The sequence below is a fragment of the Diospyros lotus genome, chromosome 2, assembly GCF_014633365.1.
Source record: "Diospyros lotus cultivar Yz01 chromosome 2, ASM1463336v1, whole genome shotgun sequence".
NCBI lineage: Eukaryota > Viridiplantae > Streptophyta > Magnoliopsida > Ericales > Ebenaceae > Diospyros > Diospyros lotus.
Genome location: NC_068339.1, coordinates 30,313,005 through 30,334,427, shown reverse-complemented (window position 1 = coordinate 30,334,427; position 21,423 = coordinate 30,313,005).

Below are 21,423 nucleotides of genomic sequence, written 5' to 3'. Positions count from 1 at the left end.
CAAATTGGCTAATTTGATTTTGACGATTCAAATCCATGTTGAAAGAAGGACATTTTGATACACAAAATACTCTAATGAAAGTCCAAATTCCAATTTCGGGTTATTTTGGAAACTTGTGTTTTAGCCATGGGTCCATAGTAGAACACCTTAAGGAAGAATAAGACAACTTTCTACAATCAAGGATATCTCCAAATTGGCTAATTTGATTTTGACTATTCAAAATCCATGTGATGACGACATTTTGATACACAAAATACTCTAATAAAAGTCTAAATTCCAATTTCGGGTTATTTTTGAAAGTTGGGTTTTTAGGCATGGGTCCATTGCAGAACACCATAAGGAAACAAATTTCTTACAATCAACGATATCTCCAAATTGACTAATCTGATTTTGATGATTCCAAATCCATGTGAAAGACGACATTTTGCTACACAAAATACTCTAATGAAAGTCCAAATTCCAATTTCGGGTTACTTTGGAAACTTGTTTTTTGGCCGTGGGTCCACAGTAGAACTCCTTAAGGAAGAATAAGACAAGTTTCTTACAGAGAAAGGATATCTCCGAATTGGCTAATTTGATTTTGGCGATTCCAAATCCATGTGAAAGAAGTCATTTTAATACCCAAAATACTGTAATGAAAGTCCAAATTTCAATTTCGGGTTATTTTGGAAACTTGGGTTTTAGCCATGGGTCCATAGTAGAATACCTTAAGGAAGAATAAGACAACTTTCTTACAAGAAAGGATATCTGTAAATTGGCTAATTTGATTTTGTCGATCGAAATCCATGTGAAAGAAGTCATTTTGATACACAAAATACTCTAATGAAAGTCCAAATTCCAATTTCGGGTTATTTTGGAAACTTGGGTTTTAGCCATGGGTCCATAGTAGAATACCTTAAGGAAGAATAAGACAACTTTCTTACAATCAACGATATCTCCAAATTGGCTAATTTGATTTTGGCGATTCCAAATCCATGTGAAAGAAGTCATTTTGATACACAAAATACTCTAATGAAAGTCTAAATTCCAAATTCGGGTTATTTCGGAAACTTGGGTTTTAGCCATGGGTCCATAGTAGAACACCTTAAGGAAGAATAAGACCACTTTCTTACAATCAACGATATCTCCAAATTGGCTAATATGATTTTGACGATTCCAAATCAAGGTTGAAGATGACATTTTGAAACACAAAATACTCTAATGAAAGTCCAAATTCCAATTTCGGGTTATTTTGGAAACTTGTGTTTTAGCCATGGGTCCATAGTAGAACACCTTAAGGAAGAATAAGACAACTTTCTTACAATCAACGATATCTCCAAATTGGCTAATTTGATTTTGACGATTCCAAATCCATGTTGAAGATGACATTTTGATACAGAAAATACTCTAATGAAAGTCCAAATTCCAATTTCGGATTATTTTGGAAACTTTGGGTTTAGCCATGGGTCCATAGTAGAATACGTTAGGGAAGAATAAGACAACTTTCTTACAATCAACGATATCTCCAAATTGGCTAATTTGATTTTGACGATTCCAAATCCATGTTGAAGACGACATTTTGATACACAAAGTACTCTAATGAAAGTCCAAATTCCAATTTTCGGTTATTTGGGAAACTTGTGTTTTAGCCATGGGTCCATAGTAGAACACCTTAAGGAAGAATAAGACATGTTTGTTTCAATCAATGATATCTCGAAATTGACTAATTTGATTTTGACTATTCGAGAACCATGGGATGACGACATTTTGATACACAAAATACTCTAATGAAAGCCCAAATTCCAATTTGGGGTTATTTTGGAAACTTGTGTTTTAGCCATGGGTCCATAGTAGAACACCTTAAGGAAGAATAAGTCATGTTTGTTTCAATCAATGATATCTCGAAATTGACTAATTTGATTTTGACTATTCGAGAACCATGGGATGACGACATTTTGATACACAAAATACTCTAATGAAAGCCCAAATTCCAATTTGGGGTTATTTTGGAAACTTGTGTTTTAGCCATGGGTCCATAGTAGAACACCTTAAGGAAGAATAAGACATGTTTGTTTCAATCAATGATATCTCGAAATTGACTAATTTGATTTTGACTATTCGAGAACCATGGGATGACGACATTTTGATACACAAAATACTCTAATGAAAGCCCAAATTCCAATTTGGGGTTATTTTGGAAACTTGTGTTTTAGCCATGGGTCCATAGTAGAACACCTTAAGGAAGAATAAGACAACTTTCTTACAATCAACGATATCTCCAAATCGGCTAATTTAATTTTGACGATTCCAAATCAATGCTGAAGATGACATTTTGATACACAAAATACTCTAATGAAAGTCCTAAATTCCAATTTCGGGGTATTTCGGAAACCTGTGCTTTAGCCATGGGTCCATAGTAGAACACCTTAAGGAAGAATAAGACAACTTTCTTACAATCAACGATATCTCCAAATTGGCTAATTTGATTTTGACGATTCCAAATCCATGTTGAAGATGACATTTTGATACACAAAGTACTCTAATGAAAGTCCAAATTCCAATTTCGGTTATTTGGAAACTTGTGTTTTAGCCATGGGTCCATAGTAAAACACCTTAGGGAAGAATAAGACATTTTGTTTCAATCAGCGATATCTCGAAATTGACTAATTTGATTTTGACTATTCGAGAACCATGGTGAAGACGACATTTTGATACACAAAAGTACTCTAATGAAAGCCCAAATTCCAATTTGGGGTTATTTCGGAAACTTGTGTTTTAGCCATGGGTCCATAGTAGAACACCCTAAGGAAGAATAAGACAACTTTCTTACAATCAACGATATCTCCAAATCGGCTAATTTGATTTTGACGATTCCAAATCAATGCTGAAGATGACATTTTGATACACAAAATACTCTAATGAAAGTCCAAATTCCAATTTCGGGTTATTTTGGAAACCTGTGTTTTAGCCATGGGTCCATAGTAGAACACCTTAAGGAAGAATAAGACAACTTTCTTACAATCAACGATATCTCCAAATTGGCTAATTTGATTTTGACGATTCCAAATCCATGTTGAAGATGACATTTTGAAACAAAAAATACTCTAATGAAAGTCCAAATTCCAATTTCGGATTATTTTGGAAACTTTAGTTTTAGCCATGCGTCCATAGTAGAATACCTTAAGGAAGAATAAGACAACTTTCTTACAATCAACGATATCTCCTAATTGGCAAATTTGATTTTGACGATTCCAAATCCATGTTGAACACGACATTTTGATACACAAAATACTCTAATGAAAGTCCAAATTCCAATTTCGGGTTATTTGGAAACTTGTGTTTTAGCCATGGGTCCATAGTAGAATACCTTAAGGAAGACTAAGACATGTTTGTTACAATCAAGGATATCTCGAAATTGACTAATTTGATTTTGACTATTTGAAAACCATGTGATGACGTCATTTTGATACACAAAATACTCTAATAAAAGTCTAAATTCCAATTTTGGATTATTTTTGAAAGTTGGGTCTTAGGCATGGGTCCATTGCAGAACACCTTAAGGAAACAAATTTCTTACAATCAACGATATCTCCAAATTGACTAGTCTGATTTTGATGATTCCAAATCCATGTGAAAGACGACATTTTGCTACACAAAATAATCTAATGAAAGTCCAAATTCCAATTTCGGGTTACTTTGGAAACTTGTTTTTTGGCCGTGGGTCCACAGTAGAACACCTTAAGGAAGAATAAGACAATTTTTTTACAAGAAAGGATATGTCCAAATTGGCTAATTTCATTTTGGCGATTCCAAATCCATGTGAAAGAAGTCATTTTAATACACAAAATACTGTAATGAAAGTCCAAATTCCAATTTCAGGTTATTTTGGAAACTTGGGTTTTAGCCATGGGTCCATAGTAGAATACCTTAAGGATGAATAAGACAACTTTCTTACAATCAACGATATCTCCAAATTGGCTAATTTGATTTTGACGATTCCAAATCCATGTTGAACACGACATTTTGATACGCAAAATAATCTAATGAATGTCCAAATTCGAATTTCGGGTTATTTGGAAACTTGTATTTTAGCCATGGGTCCATAGTAGAACACCTAAAGGAAGAATAAGACAACTTTCTTACAATCAACGATATCTCCAAATTTGCTAATTTTATTTTGACGATTCCAAATCCATGTTGAACACGACATTTTGATACACAAAATACTCTAATGAAATTCCAAATTCCAATTTCCGGTTATTTGGGAAACTTGTGTTTTAGCCATGGGTCCATAGTAAAACACCATAAGGAAGAATAAGACATGTTTGTTTCAATCAATGATATCTCGAAATTGACTAATTTGATTTTGACTATTCGAGAACCATGGGATGACGACATTTTGATACACAAAATACTCTAATGAAAGCCCAAATTCCAATTTGGGGTTATTTTGGAAACTTATGTTTTAGCCATGGGTCCAAAGTAGAACACCTTAAGGAAGAATAAGACAACTTTCTTACAATCAACGATATCTCCAAATCGGCTAATTTAATTTTGACGATTCCAAATCAATGCTGAAGATGACATTTTGATACACAAAATACTCTAGTGAAAGTCCAAATTCCAATTTCGGGTTATTTTGGAAACCTGTGTTTTAGCCATGGGTCCATAGTAGAACACCTTAAGGAAGAATAAGACAACTTTCTTACAATCAACGATATCTCCAAATTGGCTAATTTGATTTTGACGATTCCAAATCCATGTTGAAGATGAAATTTTGAAACAAAAAATATTCTAATGAAAGTCCAAATTCCAATTTCGGATTATTTTGGAAACTTTGGTTTTAGCCATGGGTCCATAGTAGAATACGTTCGGGAAGAATAAGACAACTTTCTTACAATCAACGATATCTCCAAATTGGCTAATTTGATTTTGACGATTCCAAATCCATGTTGAAGATGACATTTTGATACACAAAGTACTCTAATGAAATTCCAAATTCCAATTTTCGGTTATTTGGGAAACTTGTGTTTTAGCCATGGGTCCATAGTAAAACACCATAAGGAAGAATAAGACATGTTTGTTTCAATCAATGATATCTCGAAATTGACTAATTTGATTTTGACTATTCGAGAACCATGGGATGACGACATTTTGATACACAAAATACTCTAATGAAAGCCCAAATTCCAATTTGGGGTTATTTCGGAAACTTGTGTTTTAGCCATGGGTCCATAGTAGAACACCTTAAGGAAGAATAAGACAACTTTCTTACAATCAACGATATCTCCAAATCGGCTAATTTGATTTTGAGGATTCCAAATCAATGCTGAAGATGACATTTTGATACACAAAATACTCTAATGAAAGTCCAAATTCCAATTTCGGGTTATTTTGGAAACCTGTGTTTTAGCCATGGGTCCGTAGTAGAACACCTTAAGGAAGAATAAGACAACTTTCTTACAATCAACGATATCTCCAAATTGGCTAATTTGATTTTGACGATTCCAAATCCATGTTGAAGATGACATTTTGAAACAAAAAACTACTCTAATGAAAGTCCAAATTCCAATTTCGGATTATTTTGGAAACTTTGGTTTTAGCCATGCGTCCATAGTAGAATACCTTAAGGAAGAATAAGACAACTTTCTTACAATCAACGATATCTGCAAATTAGCTAATTTGATTTTGACGATTCCAAATCCATGTTGAACACGACATTTTGATACGCAAAATACTCTAATGAATGTCCAAATTCGAATTTCGGGTTATTTGGAAACTTGTGTTTTAGCCATGGGTCCATAGTAGAACACCTAAAGGAAGAATAAGACAACTTTCTTACAATCAACGATATCTCCAAATTTGCTAATTTTATTTTGACGATTCCAAATCCATGTTGAACACGACATTTTGATACACAAAATACTCTAATGAAAGTCCAAATTCCAATTTCGGGTTATTTTGAAAACTTGTGTTTTAGCCATAGGTCCATAGTACAACACCTTAAAGAAGAATAAGACATCTTTCTTACAATCAACGATATCTCCAAATCGGCTAATTTGATTTTGGCGATTCCAAATCCATGTGAAAGAAGTCATTTTGATACACAAAATACTGTAATGAAAGTCCAAATTCCAATTTCGGGTTATTTTGGAAACTTGGGTTTTAGCCATGGGTCCATAGTAGAACACCTTAAGGAAGAATCAGACAACTTTCTTACAATCAACGATATCTCCAAATTGGCTAATTTGATTTTGGCGATTCCAAATCCATGTGAAAGAAGTCATTTTGATACACAAAATACTCTAATGAAAGTCTAAATTCCAAATTCGGGTTATTTCGGAAACTTGGGTTTTAGCCATGGGTCCATAGTAGAACACCTTAAGGAAGAATAAGACCACTTTCTTACAATCAACGATATCTCCAAATTGGCTAATTTGATTTTGACGATTCCAAATCAAGGTTGAAGATGACATTTTGAAACACAAAATACTCTAATGAAAGTCCAAATTCCAATTTCGGGTTATTTTGGAAACTTGTGTTTTAGCCATGGGTCCATAGTAGAACACGTTAAGGAAGAATAAGACAACTTTCTTACAATCAACGATATCTCCAAATTGGCTAATTTGATTTTGACGATTCCAAATCCATGTTGAAGATGACATTTTGATACAAAAAATACTCTAATGAAAGTCCAAATTCCAATTTCGGATTATTTTGGAAAGTTGGGTTTTAGGCATGGGTCCATAGTAGAACACCTTAAGGAAGAATAAGACAACTTCCTTACCATTAAAGATATCTCCAAATTGGCTAATTTGATTTTGGCGATTCCAAATCCATGTGAAAGAAGTCATTTTGATACACAAAATACTCTAATGAAAGTCCAGATTCCAAATTCGGGTTATTTCGGAAACTTGGGTTTTAGCCATGGGTCCATAGTAGAACACCTTAAGGAAGAATAAGACCACTTTTTTACAATCAATGATATCTCCAAATTGGCTAATTTGATTTTGACGATTCCATATCAATGTTGAAGAGGACATTTTGATACATAAAATACTCTAATAACAGTCTAAATTCCAATTTCGGATTATTTTGGAAACTTTGGTTTTAGCCATGCGTCCATAGTAGAATACCTGAAGGAAGAATAAGACAACTTTCTTACAATCAACCATATCTCCAAATTTGCTACTTTGATTTTGACGATTCCAAATCCATGTTGAACATGACATTTTGATACACAAAATACTCTAATGAAAGTCTAAATTCCAATTTCGGGGTATTTTGGAAACTTGTGCTTTAGCCATGGGTCCATAGTAGAACACCTTAAGGAAGAATAAGACAACTTTCTTACAATCAACGATATCTCCAAATTGGCTAATTTGATTTTGATGATTCCAAATCAATGTTGAAGAGGACATTTTGATACAGAAAATACTCTAATAAAAGTCTAAATTACAATTTCGGATTATTTTGAAAATTTTTGTTTTAGCCATGGGTCCATAGTAGAATACCTTCGGAAGAATAAGACAACTTTCTTACAATCAACGATATCTCCAAATTGGCTAATTTGATTTTGACGATTCCAAATCCATGTGAAAGAAGTCATTTTGATACACAAAATACTCTAATGAAGGTCTAAATTCCAAATTCGGGTTATTTCGGAAACTTGGGTTTTAGCCATGGGTCCATAGTAGAACACCTTAAGGAAGAATAAGACCACTTTCTTACAATCAACGATATCTCCAAATTGGCTAATTTGATTTTGACTATTCCAAATCAAGGTTGAAGATGACATTTTGAAACTCAAAATACTCTAATGAAAGTCCAAATTCCAATTTTGGGTTATTTGGAAACTTGTGTGTTAGCCATGGGTCCATAGTAGAACACCTAAAGGAAGAATAAGACAAGTTTCTTACAATCAACGATATCTCCAAATCGGCTAATTTGATTTTGGCGATTCCAAATCCATGTGAAAGAAGTCATTTTGATACACAAAATACTGTAATGAAAGTCCGAATTCCAATTTCGGGTTATTTTGGAAACTTGGGTTTTAGCCATGTGTCCATAGTAGCACACCTTAAGGAAGAATAAGACAACTTTCTTACAATCAACCATATCTCCAAATTTGCTAATTTGATTTTGAGGATTCCAAATCCATGTTGAACACGACATTTTGATACACAAAATACTCAAATGAAAGTCCAAATTCCAATTTCGGGTTATTTGGAAACTTGTGTTTTAGCCATGGGTCCATAGTAGAACACCTTAAGGAAGAATAAGACATGTTTGTTACAATCAAGAATATCTCGAAATTGACTAATTTGATTTTGACGATTCCAAAACCATGTTGAAAGAGGACATTTTGATGCACAAAACTACTCTAATAAAAGTCTAAATTCCAATTTCGGATTATTTTGGAAAGTTGGGTTTTAGGCATGGGTCCATAGTAGAACACCTTAAGCAAGAATAAGACAACTTCCTTACCATTAACGATATCTCCAAATTGGCTAATTTGATTTTGGCGATTCCAAATCCATGTGAAAGAAGTCATTTTGATACACAAATTACTCTAATGAAAGTCCAAATTCCAAATTCGGGTTATTTCGGAAACTTGGGTTTTAGCCATGGGTCCATAGTAGAACACCTTAAGAAGAATAAGACCACTTTCTTACAATCAACGATATCTCCAAATTGGCTAATTTGATTTTGACGATTCCAAATCAATGTTGAAGAGGACATTTTGATACATAAAATACTCTAATAAAAGTCTAAATTCCAATTTCGGATTATTTTGAAAATTTTGGTTTTAGCCATGGGTCCATAGTAGAATACCTTCTGGGAAGAATAAGACAACTTTCTTACAATCAACGATATCTCCAAATTGGCTAATTTGATTTTGACGATTCCAAATCCATGTGAAAGAAGTCATTTTGATACACAAAATACTCTAATGAAAGTCCAAATTCCAATTTCGCGGTATTTTGGAAACTTGTGTTTTAGCCATGGGTCCATAGTAGAACAGCTTAAGGAAGAATAAGACAACTTTCTTACAATCAACGATATCTCCAAATTGGCTAATTTGATTTAGACGATTCCAAATCAATGTTGAAGAGGACATTTTGATACAAAAAATACTCTAATAAAAGTCTAAATTCCAATTTCGGATTATTTTGAAAATTTTGGTTTTAGCCATGGGTCCATAGTAGAATACCTTCGGGAAGAATAAGACAACTTTCTTACAATCAACGATATCTCCAAATTGGATATTTTGATTTTGACGATTCCAAATCCATGTTGAAGATGACATTTTGATACACAAAATACTCTAATGAAAGTCCAAATTCCAATTTCGGGTTATTTGGGAAACTTGTGTTTTAGCCATGGATCCATAGTAAAACTCCTTAAGGAAGAATAAGAGATGTTTGTTACAATCGATGATATCTCGAAATTGACTAATTTGATTTTGACTATTCGATAACCATGTGATGACGACATTTTGATACACAAAATACTCTAATGAAAGTCCAAATTCCAATTTTGAGTTATTTTGAAAACTTGTGTTTTAGCCATGGGTCCATAGTACAACACCTTAAAGAAGAATAAGACAACTTTCTTACAATCAACGATATCTCCAAATCGGCTAATTTGATTTTGGCGATTCCAAATCCATGTGAAAGAAGTCATTTTGATAGACAAAATACTGTAATGAAAGTCCAAATTCCAATTTCGGGTTATTTTGGAAACTTGGGTTTTAGCCATGGCTTAAGGAAGAATAAGACAACTTTCTTACAATCAACGATATCTCCAAATTGGCTAACTTGATTTTGGCGATTCCAAATCCATGTGAAAGAAGTCATTTTGGTACACAAAATACTCTAATGAAAGTTCAAATTCCAAATTCGGGTTATTTCAGAAACTTGGGTTTTAGCCATGGGTCCATAGTAGAACACCTTAAGGAAGTATAAGACCACTTTCTTACAATCAACGATATCTCCAAATTGGCTAATTTGATTTTGACGATTCCAAATCAAGGTTGAAGATGACATTTTGAAACACAAAATACTCTAATGAAAGTTCAAATTCCAATTTCGGGTTATTTTGGAAACTTGCGTTTTAGCCATGGGTCCATAGTAGAACACCTTAAGGAAGAATAAGACAACTTTCTTACAATCAACGATATCTCCAAATTGGCTAATTTGATTTTGATGATTCCAAATCCATGTTGAAGGTGACATTTTGATACAAAAAATACTCTAATGAAAGTCCAAATTCCAATTTCGGATTATTTTGGAAACTTTGGTTTTAGCCATGCGTCCATAGTAGAATACCTGAAGGAAGAATAAGACAACTTTCTTACAATCAACGAAATCTCCAAATTTGCTAATTTGATTTTGACGATTCAAATCCATGTTGAACACGACATTTTGATACACAAAATACTCTAATGAAAGTCCAAATTCCAATTTCGGGTTATTTGGAAACTTGTGTTTTAGCCATGGGTCCGTAGTAGAACACCTTAAGGAAGAATAAGACATGTTTGTTACAATCAAGGATATCTCGAAATTGACTAATTTGATTTTGACGATTCCAAAACCATGTGAAAGAGGACATTTTGATGCACAAACTACTCTAATAAAAGTCTAAATTCCAATTTTGGGTTACTTTGGAAACTTGGGTTTTAGCCATGGGTCCATAGTAGAACACCTTAAGGAAGAATAAGACAACTTTCTTACAATCAACGATATCTCCAAATCGGCTAATTTGATTTTGGCGATTCCAAATCCATGTGATAGAAGTCATTTTGATACACAAAATACTGTAATGAAAGTCCAAATTCCAATTTCGGGTTATTTTGGAAATTTGGGTTTTAGCCAAGGGTCCATAGTAGAACACCTTAAGGAAGAATAAGACAACTTTCTTACAATCAACGATATCTCCAAATCGGCTAATTTGATTTTGGCGATTCCAAATCCATGTGATAGAAGTCATTTTGATACACAAAATACTGTAATGAAAGTCCAAATTCCAATTTCGGGTTATTTTGAAAATTTGGTTTTAGCCATGGGTCCATAGTAGAATACTTCCGGGAAGAATAAGACAACTTTCTTACAATCAATGATATCTCCAAATTGGCTAATTTGATTTTGACGATTCCAAATCCATGTAGAACATGACATTTTGATACACAAAATACTCTAATGAAAGTCTAAATTCCAATTTCGGGGTATTTTGGAAACTTGTGTTTTAGCCATGGGTCCATAGTACAACACCTTAAGGAAGAATAAGACAACTTTCTTACAATCATCGATATCTCCAAATTGGCTAATTTGATTTTGACGATTCCAAATCAATGTTGAAGAGGACATTTTGATACAGAAAATACTCTAATAAAAGTCTAAATTCCAATTTCGGATTATTTTGAAAATTTTGGTTTTAGCCATGGGTCCATAGTAGAATACCTTCGGGAAGAATAAGATAACTTTCTTACAATCAACGATATCTCCAAATTGGATAATTTGATTTTGACGATTCCAAATCCATGTTGAAGATGACATTTTGATACACAAAATACTCTAATGAAAGTCCAATTTCCAATTTCGGGTTATTTGGGAAACTTGTGTTTTAGCCATGGGTCCATAGTAAAACTCCTTAAGGAAGAATAAGAGATGTTTGTTACAATCAATGATATCTCGAAATTGACTAAATTGATTTTGACTATTGGAGAACCATGTGATGACGACATTTTGATACACAAAATACTCTAATGAAAGTCCAAATTCCAATTTCGGGTTATTTTGGAAACTTGTGTTTTAGCCATGGGTCCATAGTACAACACCTTAAAGAAGAATAAGACAACTTTCTTACAATCAACGATATCTCCAAATCGGCAAATTTGATTTTGGCGATTCCAAATCCATGTGAAAGAAGTCATTTTGATACACAAAATACTGTAATGAAAGTCCAAATTCCAATTTCGGGTTATTTTGGAAACTTGGGTTTTAGCCATGGGTCCATAGTAGAACACCTTAACGAAGAATAAGACAACTTTCTTACAATCAACGATATCTCCAAATTGGCTAATTTGATTTTGACGATTCCAAATCCATGTTGAAGATGACATTTTGATACAAAAAATACTCTAATGAAAGTCCAAATGCCAATTTCGGATTATTTTGGAAACATTGGTTTTAGCCATGCGTCCATAGTAGAATACCTTAAGGAAGAATAAGACAACTTTCTTACAATCAACGATATCTCCAAATTTTCTACTTTGATTTTGACAATTCCAAATCCATGTTGAACACGACATTTTGATACATAAAATAATCTAATGAAAGTCCAAATTCCAATTTCGGGTTATTTGGAAACTTGTGTTTTAGCAATGGGTCCATAGTAGAACACCTAAAGGAAGAATAAGACAACTTTCTTACAATCAACGATATCTCCAAATCGGCTAATTTGATTTTGGCGATTCCAAATCCATGTGAAAGAAGTCATTTTGATAAACAAAATACTGTAATGAAAGTCCAAATTCCAATTTCGGGATATTTTGGAAACTTGTGTTTTAGCCATGGGTCCATAGTAGAACACCTTAAGGAAGAATAAGACAACTTTCTTACAATCAACGATATCTCCAAATTGGCTAATTTGATTTTGACGATTCCAAATCCATGTTGGAGATGACATTTTGATACAAAAAATACTCTAATGAAAGTCCAAATTCCAATTTCGGATTATTTTGGAAACATTGGTTTTAGCCATGGGTCCATAGTAGAACACCTAAAGGAAGAATAAGACAACTTTCTTACAATCAACGATATCTCCAAATCGGCTAATTTGATTTTGGCGATTCCGAATCCATGTGAAAGAAGTCATTTTGATAAACAAAATACTGTAATGAAAGTCCAAATTCCAATTTTGGGTTATTTTGGAAACTTGTGTTTTAGCCATGGGTCCATAGTAGAACACCTAAAGGAAGAATAAGACAACTTTCTTACAATCAACGATATCTCCAAATCGGCTAATTTGATTTTGGCGATTCCAAATCCATGTGAAAGAAGTCATTTTGATAAACAAAATACTGTAATGACAGTCCAAATTCCAATTTCGGGTTATTATGGAAACTTGGGTTTTAGCCATGGGTCCATAGTACAACACCTTAAAGAAGAATAAGACAACTTTCTTACAATCAACGATATCTCCAAATCGGTTAATTTGATTTTGGCGATTCCAAATCCATGTGATAGAAGCCATTTTGATACACAAAATACTGTAATGAAAGTCCAAATTCCAATTTCGGGTTATTTTGGAAACTTGGGTTTTAGCCATGGGTCCATAGTAGAACACCTTAAGGAAGAATAAGACAACTTTCTTACAATCAACGATATCTCCAAATTGGCTAATTTGATTTTGACGATTCCAAATCCATGTTGAAGATGACATTTTGATACAAAAAATACTCTAATGAAAGTCCAAATTCCAATTTCGGATTATTTTGGAAACATTGGTTTTAGCCATGCGTCCATAGTAGAATACCTTAAGGAAGAATAAGACAACTTTCTTACAATCAACGATATCTCCAAATTTTCTACTTTGATTTTGACAATTCCAAATCCATGTGAAAGACGACATTTTGCTACACAAAATACTCTAACGAAAGTCCAAATTCGAATTTCGGGTTACTTTGGAAACTTATTTTTTGGCCGTGGGTCCACAGTAGAACTCCTTAAGGAAGAATAAGACAACTTTCTTACAAGAAAGGATATCTCCGAATTGGCTAATTTGATTTTAGCGATTCCAAATCCATGTGAAAGAAGTCATTTTAATACCCAAAATACTGTAATGAAAGTCCAAATTTCAATTTCGGGTTATTTTGGAAACTTGGGTTTTAGCCATGGGTCCATAGTAGAATACCTTAAGGAAGAATAAGACAACTTTCTTACAAGAAAGGATATCTGTAAATTGGCTAATTTGATTTTGTCGATTCGAAATCCATGTGAAAGAAGTCATTTTGATACACAAAATGCTGTAATGAAAGTCCAAATTCCAATTTCGGGTTATTTTGGAAACTTGTGTTTTAGCCATGGGTCCATAGTAGAACACCTAAAGGAAGAATAAGACAACTTTCTTACAATCAACGATATCTCCAAATCGGCAAATTGGATTTTGGCGATTCCAAATCCATGTTAAAGAAGTCATTTTGATACACAAAATACTGTAATGAAAGTCCAAATTCCAATTTCGGGTTATTTTGGAAACTTGGGTTTTAGCCATGGGTCCATAGTAGAACACCTTAAGGAAGAATAAGACAACTTTCTTACAATCAACAATATCTCCAAATTTGCTAATTTGATTTTGACGATACCAAATCCATTTTGAACACGACATTTTGATACACAAAATACTCTAATGAAAGTCCAAATTCCAATTTCGGGTTATTTGGAAACTTGTGTTTTAGCCATGGGTCCATAGTAGAACACCTTAAGGAAGAATAAGACATGTTTGTTACAATCAAGGATATCGTGAAATTGACTAATTTGATTTTGACTATTACAAAACCATGTGAAAGAGGACATTTTGATGCAAGTACTACTCTATTAAAAGTCTAAATTCCAATTTCGGATTATTTTGGAAAGTTGGGTTTTAGGCATGGGTCCATAGTAGAACACCTTAAGGAAGAATAAGACAACTTCCTTACCATTAAAGATATCTCCAAATTGGCTAATTTGATTTTGGCGATTCCAAATCCATGTGAAAGAAGTCATTTTGATACACAAAATACTCTAATGAAAGTCCAGATTCCAAATTCGGGTTATTTCGGAAACTTGGGTTTTAGCCATGGGTCCATAGTAGAACACCTTAAGGAAGAATAAGACCACTTTCTTACAATCAACGATATCTCCAAATTGGCTAATTTGATTTTGACGATTCCATATCAATGTTGAAGAGGACATTTTGATACATAAACTACTCTAATAACAGTCTAAATTCCAATTTCGGATTATTTTGGAAACTTTGGTTTTAGCCATGCGTCCATAGTAGAATACCTGAAGGAAGAATAAGACAACTTTCTTACAATCAACCATATCTCCAAATTTGCTACTTTGATTTTGACGATTCCAAATCCATGTAGAACATGACATTTTGATACACAAAATACTCTAATGAAAGTCTAAATTCCAATTTCGGGGTATTTTGGAAACTTGTGCTTTAGCCATGGGTCCATAGTAGAACACCTTAAGGAAGAATAAGACAACTTTCTTACAATCAACGATATCTCCAAATTGGCTAATTTGATTTTGATGATTCCAAATCAATGTTGAAGAGGACATTTTGATACAGAAAATACTCTAATAAAAGTCTAAATTACAATTTCGGATTATTTTGAAAATTTTTGTTTTAGCCATGGGTCCATAGTAGAATACCTTCGGGAAGAATAAGACAACTTTCTTACAATCAATGATATCACCAAATTGGATAATTTGATTTTGACGATTCCAAATCCATGTTGAAGATGACATTTTGATACACAAAATACTCCAATGAAAGTCCAAATTCCAATTTCGGGTTATTTGGGAAACTTGTGTTTTAGCCATGGGTCCATAGTAAAACTCCTTAAGGAAGAATAAGAGATGTTTGTTACAATCAATGATATCTCGAAATTGACTAATTTGATTTTGACTATTCGAGAACCATGTGATGACGACATTTTGATACACAAAATACTCTAATGAAAGTCCAAATTCCAATTTCGGGTTATTTTGGAAACTTGTGTTTTAGCCATGGGTCCATAGTACAACACCTTAAAGAAGAATAAGACAACTTTCTTACAATCAACGATATCTCCAAATCGGCTAATTTGATTTTGGCGATTCCAAATCCATGTGATAGAAGTCATTTTGACACACAAAATACTGTAATGAATGTCCAAATTCCAATTTCGGGTTATTTTGGAAACTTGGGTTTTAGCCATGGGTCCATAGTAGAACACCTTAAGGAAGAATGAGACAACTTTGTTACAATCAACGATATCTTCAAATTGGCTAATTTGATTTTGACGATTCCAAATCCATGGTGAAGATGACATTGTGATACAAAAAATACTCTAATGAAAGTCCAAATTCCAATTTCGGATTATTTTGGAAACATTGGTTTTAGCCATGCGTCCATAGTAGAATACCTTAAGGAAGAAAAAGACAACTTTGTTACAATCAACGATATCTCCAAATTTTCTACTTTGAATTTGACGATTCCAAATCCATGTTGAACACGACATTTTGATACACAAAATACTCTAATGAAAGTCCAAATTCCAATTTCCGGTTATTTGGAAACTTGTGTTTTAGCCATGGGTCCATAGTAGAACACCTAAAGGAAGAATAAGACAACTTTCTTACAATCAACGATATCTCCAAATCGGCTAATTTGATTTTGGCGATTCCAAATCCATGTGAAAGAAGTCATTTTGATACACAAAATACTGTAATGAAGGTCTAAATTCCAAATTCGGGTTATTTCGGAAACTTGGGTTTTAGCCATGGGTCCATAGTAGAACACCTTAAGGAAGAATAAGACCACTTTCTTACAATCAACGATATCTCCAAATTGGCTAATTTGATTTTGACGATTCCAAATCAAGGTTGAAGATGACATTTTGAAACTCAAAATACTCTAATGAAAGTCCAAATTCCAATTTTGGGTTATTTTGGAAACTTGTGTTTTAGCCATGGGTCCATAGTAGAACACCTTAAGGAAGAATAAGACAACTTTCTTACAATCAACGATATCTCAAAATTGGCTAATTTGATTTTGACGATTCCAAATCCATGTTGAAGGTGACATTTTGATACAAAAAATACTCTAATGAAAGTCCAAATTCTAATTTCGGATTATTTTGGAAACTTTGGTTTTAGCCATGCGTCCATAGTAGAATACCTGAAGGAAGAATAAGACAACTTTCTTACAATCAACGATATCTCCAAATTTGCTAATTTGATTTTGACGATTCCAAATCCATGTTGAACACGACATTTTAATACACAAAATACTCTAATGAAAGTCCAAATTCCAATTTCGGGTTATTTGGAAACTTGTGTTTTAGCCATGGGTCCGTAGTAGAACACCTTAAGGAAGAATAAGACATGTTTGTTACAATCAAGGATATCTCGAAATTGACTAATTTGATTTTGACGATTCCAAAACCATGTGAAAGACGACATTTTGATACACAAACTACTCTAATAAAAGTCTAAATTCCAATTTCGGATTATTTTGGAAAGTTGGGTTTTAGGCATGGGTCCAGAGTAGAACACCTTAAGGAAGAATAAGACAACTTCCTTACCATCAACGATATCTCCAAATTGGCTAATTTGATTTTGGCGATTCCAAATCCATATGAAAGAAGTCATTTTGATACACAAAATACTCTAATGAAAGTCCAAATTCCAATTTCGGGGTATTTTGGAAACTTGTGTTTTAGCCATGGGTCCATAGTAGAACACCTTAAGGAAGAATAAGACAACTTTCTTACAATCAACGATATCTCCAAATTGGCTAATTTGATTTTGACGATTCCTAATCCATGTGAAAGAAGTCATTTTGATACACAAAATACTCTAATGAAAGTCCAAATTCCAATTTCGGGTTATTTTGGAAACTTGTGTTTTAGCCATGGGTCCATAGTAGAACACGTTAAGGAAGAATAAGACAACTTTCTTACAATCAACGATATCTCCAAATTGGCTAATTTGATTTTGACGATTCCAAATCCATGTTGAAGATGACATTTTGATACAAAAAATACTCTAATGAAAGTCCAAATTCCAATTTCGGATTATTTTGGAAAGTTGGGTTTTAGGCATGGGTCCATAGTAGAACACCTTAAGGAAGAATAAGACAACTTCCTTACCATTAAAGATATCTCCAAATTGGCTAATTTGATTTTGGCGATTCCAAATCCATGTGAAAGAAGTCATTTTGATACACAAAATACTCTAATGAAAGTCCAGATTCCAAATTCGGGTTATTTCGGAAACTTGGGTTTTAGCCATGGGTCCATAGTAGAACACCTTAAGGAAGAATAAGACCACTTTTTTACAATCAATGATATCTCCAAATTGGCTAATTTGATTTTGACGATTCCATATCAATGTTGAAGAGGACATTTTGATACATAAAATACTCTAATAACAGTCTAAATTCCAATTTCGGATTATTTTGGAAACTTTGGTTTTAGCCATGCGTCCATAGTAGAATACCTGAAGGAAGAATAAGACAACTTTCTTACAATCAACCATATCTCCAAATTTGCTACTTTGATTTTGACGATTCCAAATCCATGTTGAACATGACATTTTGATACACAAAATACTCTAATGAAAGTCTAAATTCCAATTTCGGGGTATTTTGGAAACTTGTGCTTTAGCCATGGGTCCATAGTAGAACACCTTAAGGAAGAATAAGACAACTTTCTTACAATCAACGATATCTCCAAATTGGCTAATTTGATTTTGATGATTCCAAATCAATGTTGAAGAGGACATTTTGATACAGAAAATACTCTAATAAAAGTCTAAATTACAATTTCGGATTATTTTGAAAATTTTTGTTTTAGCCATGGGTCCATAGTAGAATACCTTCGGGAAGAATAAGACAACTTTCTTACAATCAACGATATCTCCAAATTGGCTAATTTGATTTTGACGATTCCAAATCCATGTGAAAGAAGTCATTTTGATACACAAAATACTCTAATGAAGGTCTAAATTCCAAATTCGGGTTATTTCGGAAACTTGGGTTTTAGCCATGGGTCCATAGTAGAACACCTTAAGGAAGAATAAGACCACTTTCTTACAATCAACGATATCTCCAAATTGGCTAATTTGATTTTGACTATTCCAAATCAAGGTTGAAGATGACATTTTGAAACTCAAAATACTCTAATGAAAGTCCAAATTCCAATTTTGGGTTATTTGGAAACTTGTGTGTTAGCCATGGGTCCATAGTAGAACACCTAAAGGAAGAATAAGACAAGTTTCTTACAATCAACGATATCTCCAAATCGGCTAATTTGATTTTGGCGATTCCAAATCCATGTGAAAGAAGTCATTTTGATACACAAAATACTGTAATGAAAGTCCGAATTCCAATTTCGGGTTATTTTGGAAACTTGGGTTTTAGCCATGTGTCCATAGTAGCACACCTTAAGGAAGAATAAGACAACTTTCTTACAATCAACCATATCTCCAAATTTGCTAATTTGATTTTGAGGATTCCAAATCCATGTTGAACACGACATTTTGATACACAAAATACTCAAATGAAAGTCCAAATTCCAATTTCGGGTTATTTGGAAACTTGTGTTTTAGCCATGGGTCCATAGTAGAACACCTTAAGGAAGAATAAGACATGTTTGTTACAATCAAGAATATCTCGAAATTGACTAATTTGATTTTGACGATTCCAAAACCATGTGAAAGAGGACATTTTGATGCACAAACTACTCTAATAAAAGTCTAAATTCCAATTTCGGATTATTTTGGAAAGTTGGGTTTTAGGCATGGGTCCATAGTAGAACACCTTAAGCAAGAATAAGACAACTTCCTTACCATTAACGATATCTCCAAATTGGCTAATTTGATTTTGGCGATTCCAAATCCATGTGAAAGAAGTCATTTTGATACACAAATTACTCTAATGAAAGTCCAAATTCCAAATTCGGGTTATTTCGGAAACTTGGGTTTTAGCCATGGGTCCATAGTAGAACACCTTAAGAAAGAATAAGACCACTTTCTTACAATCAACGATATCTCCAAATTGGCTAATTTGATTTTGACGATTCCAAATCAATGTTGAAGAGGACATTTTGATACATAAAATACTCTAATAAAAGTCTAAATTCCAATTTCGGATTATTTTGAAAATTTTGGTTTTAGCCATGGGTCCATAGTAGAATACTTCTGGGAAGAATAAGACAACTTTCTTACAATCAACGATATCTCCAAATTGGCTAATTTGATTTTGACGATTCCAAATCCATGTGAAAGAAGTCATTTTGATACACAAAATACTCTAATGAAAGTCCAAATTCCAATTTCGCGGTATTTTGGAAACTTGTGTTTTAGCCATGGGTCCATAGTAGAACAGCTTAAGGAAGAATAAGACAACTTTCTTACAATCAACGATATCTCCAAATTGGCTAATTTGATTTAGACGATTCCAAATCAATGTTGAAGAGGACATTTTGATACAAAAAATACTCTAATAAAAGTCTAAATTCCAATTTCGGATTATTTTGAAAATTTTGGTTTTAGCCATGGGTCCATAGTAGAATACCTTCGGGAAGAATAAGACAACTTTCTTACAATCAACGATATCTCCAAATTGGATATTTTGATTTTGACGATTCCAAATCCATGTTGAAGATGACATTTTGATACACAAAATACTCTAATGAAAGTCCAAATTCCAATTTCGGGTTATTTGGGAAACTTGTGTTTTAGCCATGGATCCATAGTAAAACTCCTTAAGGAAGAATAAGAGATGTTTGTTACAATCGATGATATCTCGAAATTGACTAATTTGATTTTGACTATTCGATAACCATGTGATGACGACATTTTGATACACAAAATACTCTAATGAAAGTCCAAATTCCAATTTTGAGTTATTTTGAAAACTTGTGTTTTAGCCATGGGTCCATAGTACAACACCTTAAAGAAGAATAAGACAACTTTCTTACAATCAACGATATCTCCAAATCGGCTAATTTGATTTTGGCGATTCCAAATCCATGTGAAAGAAGTCATTTTGATAGACAAAATACTGTAATGAAAGTCCAAATTCCAATTTCGGGTTATTTTGGAAACTTGGGTTTTAGCCATGGCTTAAGGAAGAATAAGACAACTTTCTTACAATCAACGATATCTCCAAATTGGCTAACTTGATTTTGGCGATTCCAAATCCATGTGAAAGAAGTCATTTTGGTACACAAAATACTCTAATGAAAGTTTAAATTCCAAATTCGGGTTATTTCAGAAACTTGGGTTTTAGCCATGGGTCCATAGTAGAACACCTTAAGGAAGTATAAGACCACTTTCTTACAATCAACGATATCTCCAAATTGGCTAATTTGATTTTGACGATTCCAAATCAAGGTTGAAGATGACATTTTGAAACACAAAATACTCTAATGAAAGTTCAAATTCCAATTTCGGGTTATTTTGGAAACTTGCGTTTTAGCCATGGGTCCATAGTAGAACACCTTAAGGAAGAATAAGACAACTTTCTTACAATCAACGATATCTCCAAATTGGCTAATTTGATTTTGATGATTCCAAATCCATGTTGAAGGTGACATTTTGATACAAAAAATACTCTAATGAAAGTCCAAATTCCAATTTCGGATTATTTTGGAAACTTTGGTTTTAGCCATGCGTCCAT